This window comes from Megascapheus bottae, chromosome 10 (genome assembly GCF_031878675.1).
Source record: "Megascapheus bottae isolate mThoBot1 chromosome 10, mThoBot2.hap1, whole genome shotgun sequence".
NCBI classification, from domain to species: domain Eukaryota; kingdom Metazoa; phylum Chordata; class Mammalia; order Rodentia; family Geomyidae; genus Megascapheus; species Megascapheus bottae.
In genome coordinates, this window is record NC_143518.1 from 34,507,871 (window position 1) to 34,517,946 (window position 10,076).

Sequence of the window (10,076 nt, forward strand, 5' to 3'; positions counted from 1 at the left end):
AGAGATCCAGCCATCTCAAACTGAGGGGCCCCTGACCCCCCAGACCTCATTGCAGGCTTGATGCCCCTTGACCACTTTGGAGCACTGTTCTGGGAATCAAGGTCTAGGAGAATGAGTGAATGACAGAGAAAGAGTAAGAGAGAAAGAGAGTGACAATGGGTTCTCACAGGTCAGGGGGCAGAAGAGGGGACAAATTAGCCCTAAGAAATGACTTTAAAAAGCCGATAGGGGAAGGGGGTAGAAAATAGTGGAGGAAAAGAAGAGGCTGCACTCTCAGCCACAGGGGATTCTTAGGATTTTTCTACATTCTGTATATTGCTTCTCAAGTCTCCACATGTCGTTAAATGTTTAATAAACACTGACATTTCCAGAAGCCACTGCCTCATCTTGTATTTCCTAGTTCTCCCCAGAACACTCCCCACTTCTTCTCCCATCCCAGTCTCCCGTGCTTCCTTCTTCTGAACTGGTTTCAGTTGTTGAACTTGGTAGGGCTTTTGTAGTGTAACAGAAAAATCTCTAAAATTGGCTCACAAGACACATTCATATATTCAACAAATATTCAATGAACTGTACTATATGCTAAACTTTTAGTGTCTGCTTTTATGTAAGTGAAAAACACAGAATTCCTCTTTACTAATACCTAAATGTTAAATTCTACCCATCACTTACTAGCTATGTGATGCAGGATAGTCGCTAGATTTTTGGTAAGCTTGTTTATACTTTTGTAAACAACTGAGCTCATGATATCTTACCCTCCCCATACTTTTTTTTGCGGGGGGAGGGAATCAAGTGAGATCCTGTGTATAGAAATTTGGGAAGCTATAAGTTGATATAAGAGTAAGATACTAAGGGTCAGTCCCTTAAAGCTGTTTCTACCTGTTGCCTAAATATGTACAGTTAATAAATTAGCACAAACCTCATTCACTTCTACTTCCACATACAGCTGTTTTTATTTTATTTATTTTTTTTTTTTGTGGGTCATAGGGCTTGAACTCGGCCTAGGTGCTGTCCCTGAGCCCTTTAGCTCAAGGCTACCACCCTACCCCTGGGCCTGGGCATTGTCCCTGAGCTCTTCAGCTCAAGGCTACTGCCCTACCCTTGAGCCAAACCCCACTTCCCATTTTCTAGAAGTCTGTGGGGCCACCTAGCTAGTGGGGTAGAAGCCCAGGTTGCTATCTGTGTTTCTTCGACTCTGTACCAAAAGGCATGGCGCTCCTGGGCACACCCAGTGAGGTAAGCAGTCTGGAGCCAGAGGGCCCTGGCTCCTCCCGCCTCCAGCAGGATCTCCGGGATACTCCCGGCAAGTGGGGCATGTCTCTGGACGCCATTGGCTGACAGTTGCATCCAGGAAAGACCCAACAACTGCTGCTGGTATGACGTGGAGGCCACCACCTGATTTGTATTTTAAACAGGTTTTCTAAAATAAATTTAGATCTGCATCTGGAGTCTGGTCTCTGGAATCTGTGTTCCTGGGATTATTTGTGGTCTCTGTGGCCATTTTACCCCCCTCCCAGGCGTCTGAGAAGGACCCCAACAGAGGTTAATTGGAGATAAGTATCTCAGGTCCTTTTGTGCCTGGGCTGGCTTTGAACCTTGATCCTCAGATCTCCGCCTACTGAGTAGCTACGATTACAGGTGTGAGCCATGTGCCTGCCCTGCTACAGCTGTGTTCTGTTGGTACATAGTTCTAGATATATGACTAAACAAAAAAATGAAATGACAATTAATAAAATGGCTAGCATTGACAACACACAATAAAAGGAAAATAATGCCAACTTATGGGCCGGGAGTTTGGCCTAGTGGTTAAAGTGCTTGCCTAGCATGCATGAAGACCCAGGTTCGATTCCTTGGTACCACATACATAGAAAAAAGCCGGAAGTGGTGCTGAGGCTCAAGTGGTAGAGCTCTAACCTTGAGAAAGTCCAAGGACAGTGCTCAGGCCCTGAGCTCGAGCCCATGACTGGCAAAAAAAAAAATAATAATAATGCCAACTTACTATAGTCCTCATTTCTATGATTGGTTAAGAAGCCATAATTGACATTTATGTTTTATTATACTCCTACACACCTTTATTTCCCCACTTGAAACCAAAACAAGAGACAAGGTTTTGTTATTTGTTCTGGTACTGAGACTTGAATTCAAGGCCTCACACTCTGGCTTGGCTTGTTAGGCTTTTTTTCTGAGTAGTTTTACTACTTAAGCCACATCTCCACTTCCATTCTTTTTTGGTAGTTAATTGGAGATAAAAAGCTTCATGGACTTTTATGCCTGGACTGGTTTTGAGCCAGGATCCTCAGCTCTCAGCCTTCTGAGTAGCCAGGATTATAGAACTGAGCCATCAGAGCCCAGAATAGTCAGGTTCTTTACCTGAGGTTCTTTACTCAAGGTCTGAGTTACCTGTTGTGTTTTGGTTGCAATATTTTCCCCTTTATGATGAAGGATTGAAGTACTAACTAGCACCCCAGAGGGGCTGCTGGGTTCGAGAACTAGCTTTCCTCACTAGTACTGTCCAGTACCCAACCCACTTTCCCTAGATATTCGGCTCTTAGCATTAATCATGCCATGAATAAACTTCACTGGCTATACTCCCACTGCACAAAGTTGGTGCGTGGGGAAAGGATGTGCAATACCACAGTTTGGATTCAGAGCCTTGTGCTTGCTAGGCAGATGCTCTGCCACTTGAGCCACATTACTGGCTCCTTTTATTCCCCTTTATTCAATACCACATAGACATCTAAATGGCCAGGTTGAAGCCAATGAAACCATTCTTGTGTTTTCCATTGTAAGAAATCTCCCTTTGGGGTCTAACTCCTCAAAACCAGAAGATTTAGTTGATGGGAAACAAAAATTCTATGAGTGAAACTGGGCACCAGTGGTGTTCAACAAAGGCCTTCCCAGTAGGCTGGGATTAGAGGATAATCTTAGCATTTTATCTCCAGCATGGAGGGGGAAAAAGCATCCTTTCTATTCTAAAGTAGACTTCCTGCTGAATAGTAGCTTTTTTTTTTTGCCAGTTCTGGAGCTTGAACTCAGGGCCTGAGCACTGTCTTTGAGCTTTCTTGAGGCTAGAGTTCTACCACTTGAGCCACAGCACCACTTCCGGCTTTTTCTATTGTATGTGGTACCAAGGAATTGAACCTGGGCTTTCATGCATACTAGGAAAGCACTAGACCAAACTCCTGGTCCTTGCAGTAGCTTCTTGACTGTCCAGTGTCCAGTCTATTGGCAAAGATTTATAGCTCAGCGGTGTGATTCAGGAGACTATAGAATAGGATTGGAAGCAGAAGATAGATAGGGTTCCTGAATATTCATGTAATAGATAGGCATGGCTTTCTTTTTTCTTTTTTTTTCAGTTTTATGAGATAGGATCTTCCTATATAATCCAGACTAGCCTTAAACTGTAGAGCCATTCTTCCTGGCTCTATTTCCTGCTTGTATGGATGGTTTCCTAAAAGTTTAGAACAATAGGTACTATTGTACTCTATCAGACCTGTTTCTCTTTTTATTATCCTGAAATGGGATTCATATGTAATATAGCATATATATATATATATTTATTTAATTTCAAAAAAGCCAATGTGATACTTTGTATTGTAGTTGTAATCAGATTAATTTATAATAAAATTGTATTTAATATGTAATGATTATGCATGACTGAAGCCTTAGAGTTATGCACAGAATTACTTTGCATTCAACAGCAACAAAGGAAAACAGAGGGATATAAGCATCAGCAACTCAAATACCATGAGCGACACTGTCATTGTTGAGGAGGACTTCTGAAATGGTGAACGATTTTTAGTAAACTTTTGAATAAATTACCATTTCTTGGTCACATTTTGGGGAAATTCAGAATGCAAATGATGCAAAAAAATCCTTTTCATCTTCATGTAAAATGGAGCTAAGTTCTAGATTCCCTCATATAACAACAGGTGAGTGTGTGTGTGTGTGTGTGTGTGTGTGTATGTAAATGCACACTATGGATTGAACTCATTTTCAGCATTTTTGCTCAAGGTTGATGCTCTACTATTGCTCCACTTCCAGCCTTTTGCTGGTTAATTAGAGATAAAAGTCTCACTGACTTTCCTATCCAGGTTGGCTCTAAAGCATGATCCTTGATCTCAGCTTCCTGAGATGATGATGATGATGATGATGATGATGATGATGATGATGATGATGATGATTTTGCCAGTCCTGGGCTTGAGCTCAGGGCTTGATCACTGTCCTTGGGCTTTCTCAAGGCTAGAGCTCTACCACTTGAGCCACAGTGCCACAGCACCACCTCCAGCTTTTTCTTTTTTTTTTTTTTGCCAGTCATGGGCTTGAGCTCAGGGCCTGAGCACTGTCTTTGGACTTTCTCAAGGCTAGAGCTCTACCACTTGAGCCACAGCACCACTTCCGGCTTTTATCTATGTATGTGGTACCGAGGAATCGGACACGGGTCTTCATGCATGCTAGGCAAGCACTTTAACCACTAGGCCAAACTCCTGGCCCACCTCCAACTTTTTCTATGTATGTGGTACCAAGGAATCAAACCTGGGTCTTCATACATGCTAGGGGAGCACTCTACCACTAGGCCAAACTCTCGGCCCTCCTCTTTTTTTTTCTTTGTCTTCCTTTCTTCTTCCTTCCTTCTTTTAAATTTCTTTCTTTCTTTCTTTTTCAGTCATGGGCCTTGAACTTTGGGCCTGGGCGTTGGCCTTGAGCTCTTTAGCTCAAGGCTACCATTCTACCGCTTGAGCCATAGTGCAACTTCCAGTTTTTTTTTTGTTTTGTTTTGTTTTGTTTTTTTGCCAGTCCTGGCCTGGGGTTCAGGGCCTGAGCACTGTCCTTGGACTTTCTCAAGGCTTAGCACTCTACCACTTGAGCCTCAGCACCACTTCCAGCTTTTTTTCTATGTACGTGGTACCAAGGAATTGAAACTGGGTCTTCGTGCATGCTAGGCGAGCACTCTACCACTAGGACAAACTCCTGGCCCCGCGACTTCCAGTTTTCTGGTGGTTAATTGGAGATAAGAATCTTCTGTTCTTTAGTGCCCAGGCTGGCTTTGAACCACAATCCTCAGATCTCAGCCTCCTGTGTAGCTAGGATTATAGGCATGAGCCACTATGCCTGGCTCCTTCCTTCTTTCTTTCTTTCTTTTCCTCCCTCCCTTTCTAGACTATGAACTTTTGTTTGCTTTTACCTTTGATTGTAGGAATTTTATTTAATTTACTTTACTGTTATTATAAAGGTGGTGTGCAGAGGGATTCAATTACTTGAATCAAGTAATGAGTCATTTCTGTTGCTGTAATGTCTTCTGTTCTCTCCCTCTTTTCCAGTCTCTCCTCCTGTCTTCACCCCTGAGTTACAGAGTTCACTTTCATCAGTGTCTAGTAAGCTCCACTGTTGCAATTCTTCAACCTTTCCCCTGAATTCTGTACCCTACCCCCGGAGACATACATGTGAATACACCAGACATAAAGAAAAGACAGAATCAGCCTCATGCTGTGGCTCATGGCCTGTAATCCTAGCCACTCAGGAGGCTGAGATCTGAGATTAAGATTCAAAGCCCACTTGGGCACAAAAGGACCTGAGACTCTAATCTCCAATTAATCACTAGAAAATGGTATGGTGGTAGCCTGGAGCTGAAGAGCTCAGGGACACTGCCCAGGCCCAGGGGTAGGATGCTAGCCTTGAGCTGAAGAGCTCAGGGACAGCTCCCAGGCTGAGTTCAAGCTCCATGACCCGCCCCCCCCCCAAAAAAAAAGAAAAAGAAAAGACAGAATCATCAAAAAAATAAAGATGAGGACTGAGAGTGTGGCCTAGTGGTAGAGTGCTTGTCTAGCATGCATGAAGCCCTGGGGTTCGATTCCTCAGTACCACATACGCAGAAGAAGCCAGAAGTGGTTCTGTGGCTCAAGTGATAGAGTGCTAGCCTGGAGCAAAAACTGTCCAAGGCCAGCACCCAAGCCCTGAGTTCAAGCCCCAGGACTGGCAAAATAGAGAGAGAGGGGGGAGAGAGAGAGAGAGGGAGAGAAGAGCTGCAGGATTCTTGAATGAGCAAAAAATTACAATGTATCCAGAGATTCAAACTGTGTGTCAAGAGGTTGTTTGATTCTTGTTGCATGGACATTTTTTTTTCCAGACATGGGACTTAGAACTCTGGGCCTGGGTGCTGTCTCTGAGTTCTTCAGCTCTAGGCTACCACCCTACCCCTTGAGTCAGAGAGCCACTTCTGGTTTTCTGGTGGTTAATTGGAGATAAGAGTCTCCCAGACTTTAGTGCACTGACTGGCTTTGAACCTCAATCCTCAGATCTCAGCCTCCTGAGTAGCTAGGATTATAGGCCCGAGCTACCTTGCCTAGCTACTTTTGTTGGTGGTGGTCTGTGGGACTTGAACTCTGGGCTTGGGCATTGTCCCTGAGCTCTTTAGCTCAAGACTGATGCCATACTCCTTGAGTCACAGTGCCACTTCCTCATGGACATTTTTTTTTTCCTCATGGACATTTTTTATTACATATATACATCTTCTTTTTCATTATCTATCAGTCACTCAGCTCCTCGACATTCAACAGAATTTTCCTACAAGGGAATTTTTAGTGCCCTACAATAAATCCACTGCTTGATTGTACAAGCTCCCCCTTTTCCTGCCCCTTTCAAAGCACTCATTCAGTGTTCCCCTAATTGTAATTCCTAAGTCTCTCAAATAATGTTTTCAGAGTTTGAATCCATTCTCAGAGCTTGAATCGATCAACAATCATGACGATGAGTGAGCACTAAGATGAGACTAGAATTTTGAAAGGAAAACAGTGAACTGTCAACCTGAAGATTGCAAGAGACAAGTAGCCATGGAGGAAACAGGAAGAGATGCACCAATGCGGCCAACTAAACATAAAAAGTAAACATCTTAACCTCCAAAATTTGTTTTCAGTAGGATAGATAGCAGAGGAATTACACTTAAAGAGATGATAAAGAACAAGATGACAGCAACTCACTGGAGATAGGTGTTGGAGACCATTGCTTTCAGCCTCCTGAGGAAGTGAGATTATAAGATGGCACCTGGTAGCTTGCTAATGAGTTAGTACTTGCTGACCAGGAAGTTTCTTTGCATTCGTTGATTTGTTTCTTCTGTGCTTGTGGACAGAGTGGATCGCTAGATTTCTTCCAGGTTTGTTTGCTGCTTTGCAGATGACCTTTACTGTGATTGGCTGCTTAAGGATATAAATAGTATGGGGTTTCCAGGGAACGGAAAGAAGGGAGAAAAGATGGAGACGGGAGAAGAGAGAAGGGGAAAGGAGAGAGGCAGAGAAGAGAGGAGACAGAAATAAAAGATCTCTGCTTGCAGTGATTTGAGTCTGTGATCATTCCCAGTACACCTCCAAAGCGACGTGTCGTTGCAGTGGGGAGTGACAATAGGGCCCAAGAAGGGCTAGTTCTCAGACACAGAGGCAGCAGGATTAAGGAAGCTGCAGAAGCCATTCCCACTATGCAAACCATTCTAGACAAAAGGAAAACTCAACCAAACTAAGAGAAGTATATGTCATATACATACATACATACATACATACATACATACATACGTATGTATATATATATATATATATATATATATATATATATATAGAGAGAGAGAGAGAGAGAGAGAGAGAGAGAGAGAGAGAGAGGTGGAGGATGGGCCATTCCAAAAGGATATTAGGATAGGGATTCATTGTAAGAGGAAGCAGCGGAAGACACAGAAGAGGAAGAAGCTGGCCGTAGGTTGGGGAAAGATCAATGAGAGGACATGGGCTTCCTCAATAATACCAAGCCTCTGAAAAGTGGGATTGAAAGGTTATACAATGAGCAGAATCCTTGCTGGGTTCTTGTGCTCAATGCCTATAATCCTGGCTACTCAGGAGGCTGAGTTTATGCTAGTAAGGGAACTGTTGGAGAGTGGGATGCTGACTGCCAGAGAAACAAATCTGGTGATTAAATGATTAGAACTTTCAGCCCACTGTGATCTCCAGAAAGGAGGTTGATTTAACCACTCCTTGCTAGTGGTTTCATCAGTCATACCTATGTAATAATAAAGCCTCCATAAAAACCCTAATCAATGGGATTCAGGGTTGAGAGAGCTTTCAGTTTGGTGAATACATTAAGGAAAAATGAAGGACATGCCCAGAAATGACATGGGAGGTCCATGCATCCCCTCCTGTTCCTATACCTTACTCTTTGTGTTTCTTCCATTTGACTGCTTCTAGGCTGTATTAATTATATCAAGCCAGTATTCATAAGTAAAAGATTTTTCTGAGTTCTATGAGTCATTCTATCAAGTTACTGAATAAGAAGAAGGGGTCACAACATCCCTGATTTATAGCGGGCTGGTCAGAAGTACAGGTTACAACCAGTATCTCCTATCTAGCATTAATTCCAGGTGATTAGTGTCACAATTTAGTTATAGGATAAAGTGTCCAAATAGAGAATTGATTAATGTAAAAGGAAAACTCAGACATTAATATCTGAAGTGTTGAGGATGACTTTTCTTTTTTTTGGGGGGGGGGGGAGGATTTCTTTCTACTATTTCTCCCTGTCTCTTCTGCTAAGCCATTTATAACAGCATTCTCCAATGCCCTCAATAACTTATTTTTGTTGTTGTTGTTGTTCCAGAAATTTAGCCCCCAAGAAAAATTCCTCACAAAGTGCAGAGCCCGGCCTGAGCTCAAGGACTCGCTGGACCAGACCTGGCACAACTGCTAGAGCCCGACGGCAGTGGCGGACAACGCGGAAAGGGACCACGCTTTACAGCTGCCTGTGGGAGCATTTGTGCAGCACTACAAGCCCATAGTGCTGCTGAATGCCCAAGAAGGCTGGTCTGCACAGGAGAAATGGATTCTGGAGCGCCTACAAAAAAGGAAATACCGGAACCAGAAGTTCAAATGTGGTGACATAACGATGGCTACTCGGTGAAGATGAAGGTGAAACACTACAGGGAGTAGACGGAGAGCACACGGAATGACAGCCCCCCTTACATCTCTGACAGCAGCTAAGACCAACACCCCAAAGAAGGAAACTCTAGGAGGACTACACGGTGCCCACCTCACCGATGATCTTTTCCAGTATGCAGGGGAGAAGCGCAGGCCTCATTACAGGTGGTTTGGTGTGTGATTCCGGAGCCGGAATTCACATTGACCCTCGGGAACCAGTGCCTGGAACGCCTTGGTTCAGGGCTGCAAGCGCTGGCGCCTGTTTCCTACTAGCACTCCTGGAGAACTCATCAAGGTGACTCGCGAGGAAGGCGGAACCAACAAGACAAGCAATCGCCCGGTTCCATGTCATTTATCCCCGGACCCAGCTTCCAACCTGGCCACTCCCAACCCCTGGAAATCTTACAAAAACCAGGAGAGACTGTCTTTGTGCCAGGGGGCTGGTGGCATGTTTTCCTTTATCTCGACACTACCATTGCCATTGCCTAGAATTTTGCCAGCAGTACCAACTTCCCTGTTGTGTGGCACGAGATGGTAAGAGGGAGACCACAGTTATCAAGGGAGTGATATAGAATCCTGAAACAGGAGCACCCTGAGCTGGCAGTCCTGGCCGATGCAGTCAACCTCCAGGAATCCATGGGGATTGCCTCTGACAGCTCCAGGGACTCCTCCAGCTCCAGCTCCGGCTCCAGCTCCAGCTCTTCCCACTCTTAGAGTGAGACTGGAGCTGAAGGCGATAGGAAGATGCACCATAGGAAGAAGAGGAGGACGTGCAGTGTGGTGGGGAACGGGACCCCACCTCACAGGATGACTGCTGAGCAAAGAGCAGCAGCTCCTCCAGGCGACCACACCCAGCAGCTGGTGGAGGAGGACACACTCAGAGGGGCAGGACCCGGGAGGGCAGCCCAGCCCAGCACACCCGGGAAGGCTGTGGGGCCTGAGGATGAGGAGGATCTGAGAGTGAGAAGCCCTCACAGCCATGGTTTGTTCTCCGTCCTAAAGGCAAGATTGTGTGAGTGGTGCCATGGAGACCCTTTACCTATTTAATAAAAGTGAATCCATTTAAAAGAAAAAGAAAAATTCCTCAGTGATTAGTGCTCAAAAATCATTTCACACTAGGCACCAGTGATTCAC

General features: G+C 44.5%; 1 pseudogene; it reads left to right on the forward strand.

The window, feature by feature from the left end:
* Positions 1-1,206: 1,206 nt before the first annotated feature.
* On the forward strand, positions 1,207-9,883 carry LOC150057986 (bifunctional arginine demethylase and lysyl-hydroxylase JMJD6 pseudogene; annotated as a pseudogene).
* The last annotated feature ends 193 nt before the right edge of the window (positions 9,884-10,076 follow it).